This window comes from Lynx canadensis, chromosome B2, assembly GCF_007474595.2.
Source record: "Lynx canadensis isolate LIC74 chromosome B2, mLynCan4.pri.v2, whole genome shotgun sequence".
In the NCBI taxonomy this organism is placed as follows: Eukaryota; Metazoa; Chordata; class Mammalia; order Carnivora; family Felidae; genus Lynx; species Lynx canadensis.
Genome location: NC_044307.1, coordinates 101,407,228 through 101,427,656, shown reverse-complemented (window position 1 = coordinate 101,427,656; position 20,429 = coordinate 101,407,228). Strand labels below are relative to the sequence as shown.

At 44.2% G+C, this 20,429-nt stretch overlaps 1 protein-coding gene across 5 annotated transcripts in view; it reads left to right on the top strand.

Annotated features, from left to right (window-relative positions):
* The window catches only part of FYN (FYN proto-oncogene, Src family tyrosine kinase), a 214,636-nt gene that overhangs the window by 18,961 nt on the left and 175,246 nt on the right, over window positions 1-20,429 (top strand). For 3 of the 5 annotated variants that reach the window (XM_030316182.1, XM_030316181.1, XM_030316178.1), the window contains exon 2: window positions 9,475-9,514. The exons of 1 other annotated variant lie outside the window; for it this stretch is intronic. The gene's annotated coding sequence lies outside the window, so the exon portion shown is untranslated. Of the gene's footprint in view, window positions 1-9,474; window positions 9,515-18,167; window positions 18,482-20,429 lie in introns of those variants that run through there. One more of the 5 variants, XM_030316180.1, reaches the window with a different exon arrangement.

Genomic DNA, 20,429 nt, shown 5'->3' with positions numbered 1-20,429 from the left:
CATAGGTTTCTTGATTTAGTAAGGGCAATTGTTTTTTAGCATTATAAAATTTATGTGTGTATTTCGCTGCAAAAACAAATAATTTCCTCTCTCATGTTAAGCTTTTTTTTTTTTTTAAGTTTTATTTATTCATTTTTGAGAGAAAGAGCATGGGAGGGGCAGAGAGAGAGAATCCCAAGCAGTCTCTGCTGCCAGCAGAAAGCCCAATGCAGGGCTTGAATCCATGAACCATGAGACCATGACCTGTGCTGAAATCAAGAGTCAGATGCTTAACCGACTGAGCCACCCAGGCGCCCCTCTCATGTTAAACTTTTTACAACTTACAGTGGCATTCACAGTAACAGGAGATGTTTCACCTGTGACAGAATGAACTTCCACAAGATTTATTTGATCTCAGGAAATAGATGGAAAAAAAAAAATCAAACCATTGTTGGAAATGATTTTTTCTACTTTAACCACTGGTTAATACTACCTAAAACTGGAATCATTTAACTGTTAAATTTCTTTTCTTTTGCTAATGAAGCCAACACATTAAAAGCTATCACTTCGCTTTTCATATATGTACTTATTTACTCAGAAATAAGCAGAATCAACTTAGAATAGCAAGCATTTGATCTAAAAGAAAAGTCATACTTCCTAGAGTGCTATGTTAGTGAACCTTCTATAGCAGCATGTGTTAGATTGTCATCCTCGGACACAACCTTATTACAATAGTGATTAACATTTGAAGTAGTTGCTGATCTGTGCTTCTGTAGATTTGTGGCTGTGGTTTATGGAGTGAATGATATCACTATGGCTCCCATGGTGGATAATGAATATTAACCAGCAGTTTGTATGTGTTAACATTCCATCATCAGCTTTCTCGAAAAGTAGAAATACAGTACTTAATTTTTCACTAAATTTGCCATTTTTTCCTTTTTGTTTCATTATCGCCAAAAGGCACATTACGAAGTGAATTAGAATAGCCATCGATAAATGACAAGAACATTGTAATGAAAGCATTTACACCATTCTTGAGAAGGGCCATGTCCTGAATATATTTCATGTACACCTAACCTGTAATCTTCTGTTTCTCACTGACCCTTGTGATGGGTGTCTTGTGCAACTCTAGCTGCAGCATGGCTCACAGCACAACTGATCACTGCATCCAGCGTCTGCCAGGGGCACTGCCCTCTGAGACTGGGAGGAGTTGGCTGCCCTGAGCTGCTCATGTCCAAGTGTCCTTTATTTTATTGGTGAGCATCCTATTTTCCTTGAGAGGGAGGTGTTTACTTAGGCCAAGATTGGAAAAGGACAGGAAAAGAGATGGATTGTCGTTGGTCACCTTTCAGAAAATTCTCTTCACCTTGAGATTATCTCACCCACTGGCAGGCAAGTCTATCTATGGCAGAAGCTGGAAATGCAAATCCAATCTTGGTACATTTTTTTTTTTAATTTTTTTTCAACGTTTATTTATTTTTGGGACAGAGAGAGAAACAGAGCATGAATGGGGGAGGGGCAGAGAGAGAGGGAGACACAGAATCGGAAACAGGCTCCAGGCTCTGAGCCATCAGCCCAGAGCCTGACGCAGGGCTCGAACTCACGGACCGCGAGATCGTGACCTGGCTGAAGTCGGACGCTTAACCGACTGCGCCACCCAGGCGCCCCCAATCTTGGTACATTTTGATGCAACTAATAATAATACTTGGCTTAAAAATGAATCATTTACACAAATGTTTAATCTGACGAGTGCCCAGGACAGTAGATGTCATCTAGCGTTTTCACAGAGGAGCCAAGGTGCAAAGTCACCCTAATTAGAGATCACATTTCTCCATCTGCTTTGTATTGCCCTCTTTCGTTGGGACGATTCTGATAACATTACTGCTCTGCGCTCCTCTACTGTTGACTTCCAATCCCACTTCCCACATAGCTGAGTGAGCTTTTAAAAATCTATGTGAGATCATGTTGCTGGGGAACACCACTCAATTATCTTCCTATTTGCAGTGAGAATAAAATCCGGCTCTTCACCAAGGCCCAGGAGGCCTTTTATGCTCCCACCCTTGCCCAGTTGGCTCCACCAGATTTTCAGCTTCCAGGGGACCCATATCTTGCCTGTTTCCTTTGCCAACATGGCACATGAAAGCTGCTCAGTGTATTATCTCAGAGAAATAAATATGGTCTACTTTGTGTTAATGAAAGGAAAAAAGAAAGAGTGTCTTGCTAATCTGTGACAATAGGGAAAAGCAAGTGTAAATCTCTATGTCCTAAGTATTATTTCCCTTTCTTAAAACAAAATTGGACAGCAGCAGGTATCACAGGACTAAATCCTTGTCATTAGCAGAGGTGTTATCATGCCTACAAACCTTCTGATTCTACAGTTTCCCAGCCCCACCCCATCGAGAGAAGTGAGTGTGCCTCACAGGGAATCTATTGTTTTCACCAACATTAGATGGGAGATTTTGTTGTAATTACTCTTGGTGTACAAGAGGAGGAAAGGTGCTTCACCGGTTGACTTGGGGGAAACCAGACCATATGATGGTGGTGGATGAATACCTCGAAGTCACAATTTTGAGATCTTGTGGTGTTCTTACACAACTGCTGTCTATGGGATCGCTTTTTAAAACATGCTACTGTTCAGTTTTTATCATGAATGCCTTTCCAAGGACAGTGAGTGGTTTTACACACTATGACATTGTTTCCATGGCAACTAATGTATTTTAGCAAAGAGAGACTGCTAGAAGTAGGCTAAAAAGGACAAATACAGAAATGGCACAGTGTAAAATGTGGGGCAATGTGTGTTGTAGTAAAGATCTTCCCCCCTCCCCGACTTCTTGTTTAAGAAAACCAGCGTAACTAGATCTTAACTTCTTCACTCTTAATAATAAAATTTTTACTGCACCCAATACTGTCTAGTATTTTGCTGACATAATTGCTTTAGTTGGTACTTGGGTTTTTTTTGTTTGTTTGTTTATTCTAACATGATGCTCATTCTGTCACCACATTTGTGATTTCATCCATTTTTAAAATTAAGTTATTTTCACCTTGCATTCTCACGTAGAGACCACCTCGTTGCTGTGCTGCCCTTTAGTGCAGTGTTTCTTGAGAGGGTTGTCTACACCACCTGTCTCTACACAGTGTTTGTTTAAAAAAAATCAAAGCCATTCCCCTCAGATTTCCACCCCACTGCTTGATCGAGTTGGTCACACCCTCGTCCTCCAAGGCTATTACAATTACCTCTTTTGTTTGTTTGGAAGCTAACATGTATATTTATACATTTCAAATAATTCTACAAAAAAATGAAGCCACATCTATTAACATTACATAAAACCAAGGGATCATGTTACTCTGCTTTGTGCATCTGAATGGGCTTGGATTATTTTGTTACGTGATAATAAGCCCCCTCCCCCATGCTCTTAAATAACCCCAAGGGGCGGATAGCGGCCAATTTCCTATTTAATATTAAGAGAAACCAAGGGCTGGATCTTATGACTTAAACAGATAGCAAACCAGTCTATGGGCCGGATTATACCCTTGTTTATTATGTTTCATTAGGCCACATGAGGCATTTTAAAAATTAAATGAACATTTTTAAATGGGGCATTTTTGTATAAAAACTGAGATTCCCTGTTTCTTTTGAAAAAAATTGGAAGGTCTGACAAAACCAAGCCTGTGTTCTCGCATGACAGTGGCCTCAGGGCTCTTCAGCTCACCCAAGCCCCACCTCACCTGCTTCATTCATTTGTTTTACCTGCCTGGCCTCATGGGTTATTTAATGTCACCCTTCCTGCACCCCTGCCCCCACCCAGTCACAGAACAAATAAATAACAGAGCTAGAGATAGAACTGGATCCAACCCAGACGCCTGAGTAGCTCAGTTGGTTGAGCGTCCGACTTTGGCTCAGGTCATGATCTTGCAGCTTGTGGGTTCACGCCCCACATCGGGCTCTGTGCTGACAGCTCAGAGCTGGAGCCTGCTTTGGATTCTGTGTCTCCATTTCTCTCTGCTCCTTCCCTGCTCATGTTCCGTCTCTCTCTCTCTCTCTCTCTCTCTCTCTCTCTCTCAAAAATAAACATTAAAAGACTCAAAAAAAAAAGACAAAACAAAACTGAATCCAACCACTTCTTCCCTGGCTATGGACCAAAATTCTGTGTTTTAGAGAGTAATTCATAGGTCCGTGGTGAGAAGCATCCTTAGGTGATGTAGCCTCCCTTTTGTGCCTTACTACTTGAAATAGATCCTGCAATTAATTTTACTAGGTACGTTGTTCATATTGAGGGTACCCTGCCCCCCACTGTTTGCCTGTATGCAAAATAAGTTGTATGTGCCGTCAGTTGTGACATGCAAGTTGGAGGTGCTGTAGTAGCGGTTAACATTTACATAAGCATAGAAATACTGGCCAGAAGGGGAAAGTTCCAACATCATAACAGGGGTTCCAGATTTTCCAGATTTTTCATTGAACATATATTACCTTTTCAGTGAAGTAAATCAATGTTTGTGTAAAAGAAATAAGAATGAGATTATATGACAAAGTACATCTTCCTAGCATAGGATACCCAAAGGCGATCCCCAGCCACCTTTACTGTCCTCTCCCAGGCTAGACCCTTTCCTTTAAACTCTTCAGGAGTCTTGACCTGTCACCAACATTGTCAAGGCCCTCTGCTCTTAACCGTTGTGCACATGGACACCATTGTGTCACTGTGCCTTTACCAGGGTGGGAGGGAGGTAAGATGGGAGGTTAGCTTTTAACCTTGTTAAAAGGTTCATGTGTGGAGAAGGACGCGGGAGAATGAGGTAGGGCCAGAGTGAATGGCTAAAGGAAAATACATTTTTCCTGGGGAAACCAGGCAATGAGGAATACCCCACAACAAAGGGCCTTGTCTGAGCTGGCTCCTGTCTCCGGGGCCTGCCCCAGCTGTTGGGCACACAGAAGATTGTGGTGACCTTGAGCGTAGATGGTCCCAAACACTGCACTGCGTGTCTGTGTGCAGCTGTGAAGGCCTCAGGAAGCCCACTGAGAGAGTGGGCCTGTTCCCAGGCTGCAGGCAGGGAGCCAGGGGCCGCCCCTTCACCGGGGAACATTGAGGAGCTTCTGTGTACGCTCTGTGTGTGTCTTAGCTTTCTTTGGAATTGTGGCAGAGTCTGGCCCTGCCTGGTCTTTTTTGTGCCTTGGATCCTAAGTTAACCAAAGGAGTAGTGCCCCTGTCGACACACTTGATATGGAAGTTGCTGTCAAATGGCCATTTTATCCTCGGTGCCACTGACATCACACCACGTACAGTTCTGAGGTTCTCACTTTAGTTTGACTGAATACAGCAATGATCGTTGGAGCAGAAAGAAGGCATTCAGATGTGAATAGATGTGTCGAGTAGCATGCAGATGTTTTTTGGCAGGTCGATGAATATTTTAAATCTTTTGCAAGTAGTAAGAAGGGTTGAATTGGAAATAGAGAAGATTCTGTGGCAAGAGAAAAGTAGATTTCATTTCTCTCTCAATCTTCTTTTTCTTGAAATAATCAAACAAAACCCAGAACCATGATTTAAGTCTTGGATTTGTCATATCCCTCAAGTCTCCTTCTTCCCACAGGAGTTGTGGTTATGACTCTAACATATTGAGCGTCAGTTTCTCAGTCACATTTTTTAAGTGGAAAGGAAACACTGGCTAATATTAAAAATAATAGCAGAATCTCCAGATTGGATCTTTGTCACTTATTTATAGCTAAAGACACAGGATGAAATTGAAAGAAAGGTCAGCTTCTGGTTATCTATGTGGCATGTGCGGTATGTGGTCACACCCTGCATTTCTGTCCTCCAGCCCTCCCCCCAACACACACCCCTACCCTACGTGCAGCTTGAGTCAGCTCTATTGGTCAGTTCTTCATCAGTCACTATGTCACCTGCTCTCTTCACCCTTCACCCCTCCATCAGCGGAGCTGAAGCCCCTGTTGGGCTGAGCGCTGCTCTGGAGCAGGGAAGACCAGGACGCAGGAACTGTGTAAGGTGCTGTAAGAACACAGAGGAAAGGAAATCTAGTTCTGCACGGAAGTGGGACCAGAGGAAAACAGGAGTGAAAAGGTGATTTTGTCCTGGGCCCTGACAGCTAATTAGGAGAAAACTATACTTACCCAGCAGAGTTGGTGAGATCAGAATGACGGTGCTTAGTCCTGTGCCAGGAAGATGCTGGGGGCTGTATCTATTTTCCTCCCCCTTCCTGGGATAGAGGCGTGTAGAAAATACACTGGTAAGTGCAGGAGTATGCCTCTCACAGGCTGACTTCTTAGCTGGCCTCTGCCTCAGTTTCCCACCTTTCTCCCACCAGCCTACCTCCACACTCGTAAGTCCCTCTCTGCCCTGTAGGACTACTAAGCCTCTTGCCATTCTCTGAACATGTGGCTGACACCCCCTTTGGTTCTGTTTATTCTTGTGCCTACACTGTCTGGTTGTAAGGTTCCTGTGGTGGGTACCAGGGGGGACGTCCCCTGGGCATTTGGAAATGGGAGAGCAGGGAGTTGGGGGGCTACAGGAACGGCTGTATCAAGAGAACTCAAAGTCAAAGCCTTCTCAGTTTTAGTTTTAGTTTTAGTCTTTCCTCTAAAAACGAAGGTCTCTGTGTATTCTCCCAAAGATAGAGGATTTGATCTGATCTAAATAGTTGGGAGTAGTTCATTTTTGGCCAAGGTCTCATGCTTTGGCTTTCATTCCTGCAGGCGGTCACACATTTGCAACATTCATGGATCAGCCTTTTCCGCTTGGGAATCTGGGTCACTTCAGTCATGTTTCTCAAACAAAACATTAGCACTGCTTCAGCAGGAAGAATAAAAGCATGGAAAATGCCCTAATGGCCACAAACCCACGATTGAATACAAAGTCAACTATTGAAAATGTCTGTATAACTGTATATGTATATCGGTCTATACGCAGACACACACACACACACAGAGGAGGAGGGAGGTCTCTTTTGCCTTAAGCTTTGAAAATTTAAAACTTGAATATTCCAAAAATTTATATTTAGAATAAAGATAAAATAGAATAATTGGTCAGTTTTTAAAGAATGATTTTTTTATGTAAGACATTGAAATAAAAGGTACTTCTGTTTCACTTAAACATTTGATGACAAAATTTATTCTCAGCTTTGCAGAAGCACACCCTTTAAGACAGACATAACTGGTTTTAAAATCAAATGCCACTCTTCATCCTAGCAAGGTTGTCCTGTGAATTTTACTTTTTGGCAATTTTATTTCACCAAACCATATCCTCTTTGAAACAATGGAGCTGATGCCTAAAAATATCTCAGGCTGTGCTTGCTGGGAGGCTTTGAAGTTAAAGCTGTGACATCCTTCTGGTTTATGGCTGCAGGATGATGCATGTATGTATTGTCTTTGTTAATTAACTCCATCTGTTTTGTAAGCCTGAAAAAGAAATTGGATGAAGCTGCATATATGTATGGATGGATAACATTCCTTTTGCAGTAGTTAGCTAGCAGCTCCAAACAGGTTTTCAGTTTTCCTTTTGCTACCAGTTGCTAAAGTGCCATGGAACTAAGGCTCATTTTTTTTTTTAATTTTTTTTACGGTTTATTTGTTTATTTAGAGACAGCATGAGTGGGGTAGGAGCAGGAGAGAGGGAGAGAGGATTCCAAACAGGCTCTGTGCTGTCTGTGCAGAGCCCAACTTGGGGTTTGAACTTGAATCATGAGATCATGACCTGAGCCGAGAGTCGGACGTTTAACTGAGCTACCCAGGCGCCCCACTAAGGCTCATTCTGGAAGAGCTTGCTGTTGAACGGGGTATCTCATGTGGTTGCACTCGTGCTGTATGCATGAGAGAGGTTAAGTTTCGTTACTACTTTGGGAAAGGGTAGTGATTCTGCAGGTGTTTCTTTTTCTGTGTTGGATGAAGGAATCTTCCACCTTGCAAACAGAAAAATTCCGTTCTGTAAATCAGAATGACAGCCTTCCTAAACTTCTTTGGGGAAGTGTTCAAGAATGGAAGTCAGACTTCCACTGTATATCTGTTCCCTTTGGTGAAAAGTTCTCCCGATTCTGAATTACTCTTTGCTGATGATAGGGGGGCTAGTTAACATTTTTAGACAATGGGGATTCCCATTTTTTACAGCTCAGCAGTGTCTGCATCCCTAGTGGGTTAGCCAGGAGAAAGGCACATATTGACTCGTGGCATCTCCTTGCTTAGGACAAGACAGCGTGTCAGAAGCAAGGAAGAGATGGGGTGATGTGGGTTGCTAAGGTACGGGCTGTAGTGGCATGCTCATTAGCACATTCTCTCCCCGCAACCTCGTGCTGGTTCTCCTGCATGTCTGCAGTCAGTTCATGATTTGAATACCCATCTGCGGAAGACAATATAGGAGTTTCTCATGCTCTTCCCCATGGTCATTTTTTCTTTCCTTCATTCTGAGTCATCTTTGATTAAACAAAACAAAGATGTTACTGTTAATTATGCATTCTTTGCAAAAATTCTTTTGTGTGTGTTGGGGGGAGGGGTGGTTTTGATGGGGATAGTAATTTATGATGGCAGTCTTTTAAACCATGGACCAGGATGCTAAGAATCATAATGACAAAAAGTGTGAGTCTCTACTAAGAGGAAAAATTGTTGCTGCCTTTTTATTCACATTCCTCAAACCTTTTACTTTCTGCCCTAACATATTGTTGTCAATGTAATTCCATTCAACCATTTTGATTCTTTATCATCATACTAAAACTGAAGCTTTGTTCCAACAGCTAAAATTGCAAATAATAAGCAAGGAACCGTAATATTGGCAGGTTACAGGCAGAGTGCATGAGCAAACTGGAAAGGTGCCATCCCGCTCCTGGCACTTTCAAGATTAATGTGAAGTGGGCAGGGGTGCCACAGAATCAGCACTCTACTTTGCCAGGGGTTGGCACAAGGTTCTAAGGTATTCCTGGGGCCTAAGTTCCGTGGACAAGTCGGTGCAGGCTGCTGGGTTGGCACATCTCCCAGAGAGGGGAACTCCAGCTGATGGGAAAGAGGGGCCATCCTAAGAAGGCTGTTTTGACAGTGAGGCCCACCCACAGTCAGACAAGAAGTGGGGCACATGTGGGTTGGGGGCTAAGGGAAGATTTAAGCCAAGAGGTGAGCTGAACAAGATCTTGGAAGACTCTTTTTTTTAATGTTTCCCAACTATGGATGACCTATAGGCACTGGAAAGAAGGTGTGTGTGTGCGTGCGTGCGTGCGTGTGTGTGTGTGTGTGTGTGTGTAAGACCTCCATCTGTATCTTTCCTGGCTTCAGAAAGTTAAAATCTCATGTTGGCTTCCTTTGATGGTACAGGGCCAGCTCTTTGCAGTTGCAGGCAGGTGTTTGTGGCAACTGTGACATAGCAACAATTGTGTGAACAAGAGAAAAGTTGTGGGCAAATTGATTGTCTGCAGCAAATGGAAATTCTATGGTGGTACTTTGTGGGAGGTTTATAGGAAAAGAGCACTCCGTTCTCTTTTGATGTCTATTTTTTTTTTCTTCTACAGTTTTTTGAAGAAGCAGGATGCTGATCTAGACGTGGAAAAAGTAAGTTGACAAGTTTTGCACTGAGAGCACATGGCCTTGTGCGTTAGAAAGCATGTCCCATTGGGACCCTAGACTCGGTGACTCTGAACTGACAATTGTGACTCTTGAGTCTGTAGGTTTCTAAGAGAGGTTGAGTTGGAGATGGAGCGAGCTGGTATGTGAAATAGAAAGTCTTGCCTCACTTAGGTGAATCTACTATTTTCTCCCTTCTCTTGGTTGTAACACTCAGTTTTGATAATTACGGGAACATGTGTTTTAGCTAGATGTACCTCCTTACCCTAGAAATAGGATGGAACAGGTGTCCTGTGGCTGATGAGCCTTCAGGGGCTGCTGAGGGGTGGGTGGCACTCTGTCTTCAGCCTGGTTTAGAAAGGTCCCCTTCAGTCCATCTGGTTTTGGTTTTTCTCCCCTCTGAGATGACTGCTACTTTCCTCTGCCCTAGTTGTACCTTCGAATTACAGTCACTGTGTCACAGGTCATTCTTTCATTCACTTACCATTTTTTTGATGCCCGCTGGGTGTTAGACACCATGCTGGAATCTGTTGAGACAAAAATGAATTCGACAGACAAGTACACAGGCAATTATTGTACAGTGTGATACAACTGTGTGGAAGGGGCTCTGGCTCTGGGAGTGCAGAGTGAGGCCAGGCCATCCAGAAAAGCTCCCTGATGAAGGGCATGTGTGAAGGAGCCACGCACTCTGTTTCTGTAAACGCTGGTTGAGTCTTCTCTGCTTGTACTTCTCTCGTCTCCCAGAGGCCTTGGGTTTCCAAGAAAGGCTGGACCTAAACAGGCCTCACTAGCTACCCGTGGGATCCTTTGCTGCCCTAATCTCCCCTACCCAATCACATTGCCTTGGGTGTAATTTTTCAGCAGGTCTGCGTTACATTCTTCCATCCCCTGACCATTCAGGGGCTCTACTTCATCATCTAAGAATGACTTGGGGTTCTCGTTTTAAATTTGTGTGTAAGACAGGTTCTTCTCCCTGAACTAGAGCCATTCTGTATTCAGTCAGTGTACCTTTAAGTTGAGGAAGTATACTGACTGAAACCTTATTCTAGAACAATTATGAGCAACCCCTGACCTCTGACCCGCGTAGCCCCCTACTTTCTACAGAATGGCCTGTGATCAGTGGTGGCCTTTTCAGCTCATACAAACCAACGTGACTCAGGGAAATTGAAAGGCTCTACTCAGGGCTAGATTGGAGGGGAGCCTTCTTGAAATCCTGGTGTGCTTGCGTTTTGGCTGTGGAAGCCAGGGGCTGACAAAGGCACTCCGTAAGTGGGGTGGGGGGTCAGCACTGCGGCCCTCTTGGGCCACAGGGCCTTTGGGTACCAGGAGCCACCTCAGGGTGGTGTAGTGCAGACCAGCTATAATAGCCAGAAACCTGGGGGACAGTTTAAGAGATGCCTGGAGCTGTTCCAGGTTTTAGGGCTTGCCCTGCCTTGTGCCACTCAAGCGGAGGTGAATCCCGGAGGGCCAGCGAATGGAGGAGGTGGGTCTGTTAATTCTGTTCTCAGTACATCCCGATGCCAGGCAGACAAGAGGGCTCAGTAAATGGGGTGGGAAGTCCCGAGTGGTATGAATTAGGTTCTCGCTTTGGCTCTGCTGTTCACTTGGTCTAAGACCTTAGGCAAATCTTCTCTCCTATGTGAGCCTCATTTTTCTCATTAGTAACATGGTCCCTTTTCCAGGATCAAGTAAAATTCTTCATTTTTTAACTTAAAAACACAAACCACACATACTTGTTTTCTGACTTGGACTTTGTACCAAAAAGGATAAAGGGCTGTTAGCCACGAGTCTGAAGGATGCTTAATAAGGCCCACCGGGGTTTGGGAGCTCCTTGAAGGCACAGCCTTGTCTGTTGAATGTACCCTCAAGCACAACACTGGCAGCAGTGAGCATCTGATGAAGGAGTGAGCAGTGTGATGGACCCTGCCGTGTGAGTTGGGTGTTTGTAAGTACTGCTGGAATTCAGAATGAGAGAAGCTAAAAGTGAGGTGGGAAATGCTTCTTGGACTGCGTGAATTTGAGCTGCATGCAGAGGACTCTGCCTTTTGTACCCTCTCGGTCATGTAGCTAATGACCTGGAAAACACTTAACCACCCTAGGGGAGTTCACTATTTTAAAAGTTCTAATTCAAAAGTTCCAATTCCAGAATTTTTTCTAATGCTGATCGAAGGCTGCTGAGCACAGATGTATAAACTGTTCTTTTTGCTTGTGTTTATGTATCTGCCAAGAAGAATCTAGAATAGAGTGTACCTCCATTGTATAATTAAGTGATATCTGCTGGCCAACCCAAGAAAGAAAAATTACAGAAGTCATGGTGTGTTTTTTTTCTAAATGTATTTTTGAGTTTTCTCTTTCAGTTGAACATTTATGTGAAGATAGAACTATGAATGGAAAATATGCTTTATCTTGATGTGTCAAAGCTCAAAGCTAAATCAACATGAAGTCTGTAATTATTATGATCTATGGTTTATTGAGCATTTACTACATACTGAGTGCTTTCTATGCATCACACTTGACCATTACAGCACTCTTGTGAGGCAGCCATATCCCTTACCATGAGTTGCTTGAGGCACCATGGTAATAGTAAGGGTCCTAATCATATCTGTTTCCAGAGCTGCTTTTTCTCATACCCTACCTTACCTTGGAAGTGATACTATTTGAGACAATATATTTGTGTGACCTCTTTTTAAGAAGTCTTGTGAGTAACGAAAAAGCAGTGTTACCTTCTAGAGGAGTCTTCCATGACACTCTCTCCCATTCTAGATGGGGTTGCCCTGCTACCATGCACTTCTTCATAGCTATTGTTGTATAGTTATTTGTGCAATAACTGTCTGGTATCTGTGTTCCTATTGAATTGTAAGTTCTGTCAGGTCTGAATTCTTTCATGTGCCAAACCTAATGCCTGGTTTCTAGAATGCCCTCTTAAAAGGTTGACTACAGGCATGAATGAATGACACATAACCAAATTAGGGGGTAATAAGAGTCCTTGAAAGCCACTTTGGTAACTGGCAGAGTAAAAAAATCTGTGTATTCCAGAAATCGCGTTTCTCTTCTCCATCTCTAGGTTTTATCTTGGAAACCATGCTTGTTAATAGCATTATATGGAGATAAGACTTCCTTGGCTTTCTCTTCAAAAATACAAAGTCTCAAGCAGACAAGTGAATAGATAGTTCTTAAGAGTGAAGTCTCTGTGCAAGCAAAGACAGTCAAAAGATAAAAGAGGGAGGAGCATTAAGAGCACAAGGGAACCAGTAATACTGTTTTTGTTTTTGTTTTTGTTTTTGCAGAGAATCTTCTTGAATTATTAAGGGATGCACTTCCAAGTTTCGTTTACATAAAGCACTGATTTAAATATATACAGTTTATCTTCTAAAAGTAAAACCCATACTCAACTGAATTTTAAAGAATGTGTAATCAGGTTATGTCAGAAGGACAAAAATGTACTTTTTAAAAAGAAAAACTGATTAAATTGGCTTATCTTTTTTGGTAATTTAAATCATGATTTAAATGGCTTTGATTAAAATAACATCCACTTTGCTCCTAATGACTTTCAAAGGGCTAAGGAGAGAGGTTTGATTTCCACATTTCCTGCATGGCCTTTGTTCTGCACAATTGAAGGTGTTTTGGCACTTGCCTTGAGAGAGACCGTCCTTTCTGTAGTTTCAGTGAGACCAAGAATTCCTGTCTTGCTATTCCACTGTTTGCAGGGTTTAGATAACTGCCTTCAGGCCACAAATATGGCCACAAATACTGCTGTATGTTTGATAGAGTGGCCTCCCCAAGTAAAAATTGTCATGCAAAAGAAAAGAAAGTAGAATGCTTTAGAACATGTCCTTCTCCCCAGTGAATTCCTTGAAATGTGTTTATCTGTAAATGTAGAATGTACATAGAAGTTGCTCCATTTTTCAATATTTCTTTTGTTTTAATAAGTCCCAAGAGAAGTCATAACAATATCCTAGGTTCTTATTGTGGAGCTAATAGTTTTTGTTAAAAAAAAAAAAAAAAAAAACAAAACCCAAAGTGATTCTAAACAATTGAGGGTTCAAAATTTGAGACTGCATCTGGAACCAAGCTTTAAAGCCATGTGTATGCAATTCCTACATAGCTGGTTGAGAAGAGTGGAAAGATTAATTAATACAAGATTCTTCTTTAGTAAGAGGAATAGGACTTCCAGGAGCCAACAGGTCAGCTGTGCTTGCGTGGGGAGTCCCAAGGCTTGAGAATGCTGGTCGCTGGGAAGGCATGAGGATGCGTCTTCAGGGAGAACGTATGCGTATGGGGGAGGCGTCAGGGTGTAGCGTCTCACTGTGCACCGATTCGATAAGGAGGCAGAAAGAGTAAAGAGGAAGAGGGAAGAACAGCCATCAGGAGAACTTCCTGCCCTCTGTAGAAGCCATTGCTTCCTGAATGGAGTGGGAGGGCTCCTTAAGTGGGTGTGGGGACTGGAGAGGGCAGCCCAGGTGTACAGATGGGACCCTCCCCCTCTTTGGCCTTCTCTGATCCACACTCTTAGGGTTGCCAGCCCCAGGGCCTATGGGATGCCCAGTTGGCTCCCATAGCCACGCCTTGCCCCAGCCTCCATACAGATTGACCCATTCTCTTGGAGGAGATTGGGCATGGGGAAAGACCAGCCTCTCTATGCCCAAGGAAAGGCTGGGGGTGACCAGGGATCAGGAAAAGGGAATGGCTTGGGTGCGAGGGAGGGGGTTGTTTGGGAGGGAGGAACTTGCACAGAGTTCTCTTTTAGGTTGAAGAGCAAACAGTTTTAGTCGTGCACCAAAAGCAGTTGTTATGCATCACCCATGATAACTGACCAACTTTCTTTTATATAAATCTCTGGCTTGTAAAACTGCCGCTGTAGAAGAAACAACACGCCCTCTGCCAATTTGAATTTCCAAGATCACAAAAGATCCTTCTTGCTAGACATTATGAACTCAGGCAGGCAGTGATGACCATTGGGAGAGCTACAGATAAAAAAAAATTTATGTTGTGATTCAAGGAAAGAGTTCAAACATTAGGGTTGAATTGTCTAGCCTTGGATGCAGAACACATAATTCATTTGTCCCTTGAACATGAATAAACACCCGGGGGCTCACCAGTGTCCTAGGCCACATGTTCTCTTCCTCAGTTGCCCTGTTTTACATGTGAGGGAAATGCAGCTCAACAGAAGTGACATGATTTGCCCAAAGACTCACATCAAGAAGTGACAGGATCCACAAGTGGCCCTCAGACCTGGAGCACCCTTCTGTTTCCACTCCACAGTGGATGTTCTCTTGTACTGAAGCCCAAAAGAGCAGAAGACAAATGAATCATCACCAGCCTCGTGTAATTTAACTGGTAATTTCATACGCATCTTTCATTTTCTCTTCTCTAAATTTAAAGGACTTTCACCCTTATGTGTGGTTTTAAAAATAGGAACGATGTTTTGATCAAAAAGAAATTAGAAACTTAAAGGGGAACCGCCTCTTTAAAACTGACCTGGTCCCACCAGGTGGTGCCTGTGGGATGGCAGTCCGAGGGAGGCCTGCAGGACACTCACTCTGTGGCCTGTCCCTAGGCTGGGGTTCATTTTCTTGTCCTCATCTTAGTAGCATTCATCATCTGCAAGGGGGGAGCCGGACATTGCTGGGAGAAAAGCAGCCTGCATTACAATGGAGAAACAAGACCGCCCCCCCCCCCCAACTCTGTAGGCTTTCTCCTGTAGCCGAGAGGGGCTGCATAATCTCTTGCCCTGCAGCCAGGCCTGCTGGGTAGAGGCTGGAATCATTTGGTTGTCTGCCTTTTGCATAGACATACTGTCTGCTGCAGTCTCCTGTGGAGGAGACATTATTAGTAAAATATGTGTAAAGAATGGCTTAGAAGATACCTTTGTCACTGCCCCTAAACACTTTTAAAAGCAGAGCTGCACCTGTTTTGAGATAGTATGGAATAGGCCATCAAAAATACATAAAAATTCAAGCTTTGCCCTTAAAGAAGGTTATTACTGCCCACACTGGGCTACAACAAAAGTTCAAGCAGAAAACCTTAGTATTAGTTTGCTGTGGCTGCTGTAGCAGGTGACCCCAAACTTGATGGCTTAAAACCACAGACTTATTCTGTCATGATTTTAGGAGTCAGAGTCCACTATTGGGGTATCAGGGGTGCATCCTCTCCAGACGCTTTGGAGGAACCCCACTGCTTGCCTCTTTCAGCTCCTGGTGTCTACAGGCATTCCCTTGACTTGGGGCCACATCACTCCAGTCTCTGCCTCCGCCTTCAAATTGTCTTCTTCTGTGTGTGTCTGTGTCACATCTCCCATGCATCCCACTTGTAAGGATGCCTGTGATGGCTTTTAGAACTCACTGGATAATCCAGGATAAACTGCTCCTCCCAGGATCCTTAACTTTATCATACTCTATCATGCTGTGTGAGGGGACAGTCACAGATTGCAGAGATTGGGAAGTGCATGTCTTGGGGAAGAGAAGTGGACATTTTTCTGCCTCTGTCTTCTCTTTGACAATTTCTACATTTTTCATTTCCTGAAACATAAAGCTTATTACCACTGGTTTCACACATTATTTCAGTGGGGTTGATTTTCCTAGAAGGGGCCCCTCAGGAGACCTAAGAGCCCATCTGGTCTCCCAGGCCTCAGAACAGGCAAAGCCATGCCTATCTTCTTTCTCAGATTGGGGTTGATGTAAGGATGAAGAATCATGGGCTCTGAGAGCTGGGAGGAGCCTTCAAAATCATAGCCTTCCAGTCTTAGGGGGAGACTGAGGCCCAAGATACAGGGTCACTCAAGTCAGGAGCGGAGATGGGACCAGCACTTACTGCTTCAGTCCACCTCTTCCGCTGCTGACCCCAAGCTGTCTCGCCGTATAAGCCCCTCAGCCATCCTTCATGTGGCAGCTCAAAGCACCTGAGAACTCCATCCCTGCAAATCCCCCCTTTTCTCGGCCAGCAGCCCTGGTTCTTACAAGTACTCACATTACTTAATATCAGAAATCCCGTTGTTCTGGTTACACCCCCCTGGAGGTATCTCCTTTGTATCATTGTCTCTCTAAGAACATAGCTCTCAGACACGAACAGTACTTCTGAGGTAACTTGCCCAGCATAGGGTAAGGGCTGTACCCCTGACTGTTGGATCTTGTGAGATGCACGTGTTTTCTGCATCATTATGTGTTACCCTTAGGCGAATCAAGGTCACATCTCCACTCTGTTGCACTTCCGGCTTGCACTGAACGTGGGTTCAACAAAAATCCTTAAGACTTTAAAATACGAATTGCTTCCAACCTCTACCTTTTGCCCCTACCAGATAGAAGAGCCGAGTTTCTATCAGTAGCGGTATGGGATCAGCTTGGGACCCCGAGTAGATTCCAGATAGGGATTCACAGAACAGATACATCCACAGGCTGGGGCATGCTCATGGAGGTGTGACCAGCAGCAAACAGGGGGCACTTAGGACATAGACAGTTAGGTGAGGCATAAAACTGGAGAAAGTCTTCCATCAGTGGCAGTCTAGGTGGACAGATGTCTGGCAGAGGAACTGGCCAGCTGAGCAGGCCAAGGGGTAGATAGGAGCACTGGTGTACAGGGATGAGACTCCAGCCAGGAAGCTGATTGAAGAGTTGAGTCCAGAAGGACGAGTTAGAGTCCACTGCCAAAACAGGGGAGGGCCCAAGACAGGAGCTTGAGACCAGAGAGTAAAAGGAAGCCCCCGGTCTGAAGTCAAGAGTCACAGGACTGATGTGTATCTGAGGCCTGGAGCTTCACCCACTCAGAGCCTGGGGTCAGGGGCCCATGGCAGAACTTGTGAATAGGGCTGAGTCGTCCCAGCTAAGCAGATTAGAGGGTGTATGGCAGGCGATGACCCCCTCCTATATATGCACAAATGATTTTTTACCATTAAAAGTAGGGCTTTATCTCTGTTAATTCTTTGCGTTCTTTTTTGGTTGTTGTTTTGGTCAGTGTTGGCAGTATTCCAGCCTGTTGAAATGTTTTCAGATCTCTGTTCATTCCTCTCATTAATTGTCCCCTCAGCCGTGAATTATTTGTGATCCCCTTAAGCACATCTCAATGAAAACGTTACCAGGGATAAACCTACAAAGCCCCACTGTGCAAGGACCTCCCTCCAAGCCAGTGTTGCTCTTCTGTGATGTTAGCACCCCTGGGTGTGGTTGCTCAGTTACCTCTGAGGCCCTCAAACTGAACTGTCACTTGGCCCAGAGTTTCCCTTCTCACTCAGCTATGCTTTGAATGACTGACTGTCAGATGCTTTGCTGACATCCAGGTACTCTGTGTCTATAATCTACTCTGACGGTCCTGTGAAAATGCCCTGAGATAGGGCAGTGCCTCAGGAAGGGAGAGTTGGTAGGGTGCTTGGTTATTCACAGCTTTGAGGGCGGAGGTCCCCGCTTGTTCTCACTGATGTCAGTGGGTGTCAGTCCTGAGCCCTGCTTTCCGTAACACGCTTGTGGGTGTTAGCCTGTGGGTGATTCTTGAGGTGAGACCAGAAGCCCGAATTCAGATGTGGAGCCCTAATGTTTGTTTCTAGGGTTAGCCTCTACTAAAGAGGCCTCCTTTGCCGATTATGTGGTCTGCGAAGAGCAGGCCCCACTGTCGGGTGCATAAGGCTGCTTCTTGGAAGATGTAGGGGTGTTCATTAAGTTGTGAAACATACCACGACTGAGTGTAGTCCGTGTCTAAAGTGAAGGAAGGGAAGTGGGATGCCCTGTGGATCGTTTGTGTTAACAGAAGAAGGGGGTGAGACAACAATTCATCTATTTGCATAGTCCTTCCACATAAGACTGCCAAGACCAAGTGAGGTGGTTTCAGGGTCAGTCACAAGGCAGCATGATGTAGTGGAAAGAGTGTGTGGGCCTCAGGGGCCTGAGTAAGTCCTGCTGTGCCACCGAAGAGCCGTGTGATGCTGGCTGCGCAGGAGGCAGATGGTCGAGGGAAGAGGTGCAACAGTTGGTGAGTGTCTGAGGGGGGCCGCGGGGTGCAGGTAGGGTGACACAGGAGGGTCCCAGATGGGAGTGAGCAACGTCTTTTTGTCGTCCCCTCTTTCTTCCGGGCAGTACCGGCCAAGGATTGGGTCACTTCCAGGTGTGACATGGGGCAGAGACTTGGGCTAGAAGAATGGGCCAGGGAAGCCCCATTTCTTTCCACGACATTATTTTTTCTACTGCTCTTCATCAAGACTTAGTGCCACAGTAATTTAAAACAGATGGGACCTGTGTGTGTGTGTGTGTGTGTGTGTGTGTGTGTGTGCGCGTGCATGCATGTTGGGGAGATGATTTTGTTGATCTTTGGAGGAATGTTCTGAAAAGTAGTCCTAAACAGGTGGTATGGGAAGCAGTAGTTTAAAAAACTTTGCCTATTATACAGTTGTTAAATAAGGGAGAAAAACATTGTTTCCTTTACCAGAGAGGTGCATCAGGGTGATGCTTATTGCAAAAAAGTAAATTTGATCATTGGGAAAAGTTTGAACAGCCCTCAGGTATTGAACATGAAATAACTTGTGAAACCTACTCACAAAGTTTGGAAGTCCTCACGGTGATCCACAGTGAAGTTTTAGGGATGGGAGAGGCCTCACTGACAAAATGTCAGGAGTGCTGTTTTTCATGTATGACCCATGAATTGGAAGAACAAAAAGACTTTTGACAGTTACCATAATATTTACTGTATTTTCTCATATTTGGTATTAATAAATATTGGCTACTAGCCAATCATGTAACTTTAAAAAAATTTTTTTAAATGTTTATTTATTTTTGAGAGAGAGAGAGACAGAGCACAAGCAGGGGAGGGGCAGAGAGAGAGAAGGAGACACAGAATCCGAAGCAGGTTCCAGGCTCCCAGCTGTCAGCACAGAGCCTGACGTGGGGCTCGAACTCATGAACCGTGAGATCATGACCTGCGCCAAAGTTGGACGCTTAACTGACTGAGCCACCCAGGTGCCCCGTAACTTCTTTCTTCTATTTTTACAGTGGCTTAGAGGAAAATATAGCTAGGCTTCCATGTTCTCTAGGTAGTAAATGAAACAACAAGACGTTATGTAATGTTTTTCGAAGGAAAAAGCTTCAGAAACAATTTCAGAGCCAACAGGGTAAGAGGTATCAAGACAGGAAAAAGCACTTGGTTTTTTGTTGTTGTTGTTGTTGTGTTTTTTGGTTTTTGTTTTTTCGGGGTTTTGTTTTTTTTGTTTTTTTTTTTTTTAATTTTTTTTTTCAACGTTTATTTATTTTGGGACAGAGAGAGACAGAGCATGAACGGGGGAGGGGCAGAGAGAGAGGGAGACACAGAATCGGAAACAGGCTCCAGGCTCCGAGCCATCAGCCCAGAGCCTGACACGGGGCTCGAACTCACGGACCGCGAGATCGTGACCTGGCTGAAGTCGGACGCTTAACCGACTGCGCCACCCAGGCGCCCCTCGGGGTTTTTTTTAAAATAGGCTTTACTTTTTTGAGCAGTTCACAGTAAAATTGAAGGGAAAGCCCAGAGATTTCCCATATATGCCTGCCCCCACACATGCACAGTGTCCCCTACTGTCAACATCCCCACCAGAGTGGTACAGTTGTTATAGTTGATAAACCTACATAGACACATCATTATCACCCCAAGTCCATAGTTTACATTAGGGTTCACTCTTGGTGTTATATGCTCTATGGGCTTGGATAAATGTACAATCGTGTGTAGTCACCATTAGACTGAGTATTTTCACTTCCTTAACAATCCTCTGTGCTCTGCCTGTCCATCCTTCCCTTGCCCCTAACTTCTGGCAACCAGTGATCTTTATTTACAGTGTCTGTGGTTGGGCTTTTACAGAATGTCATGTATTTGGAATCCTACACTATGTAGCCTTTTCAGATTGATTTCTTTCACTTAGTTATATGCATTTAAATTCTCTCCATGTCTTTTCATG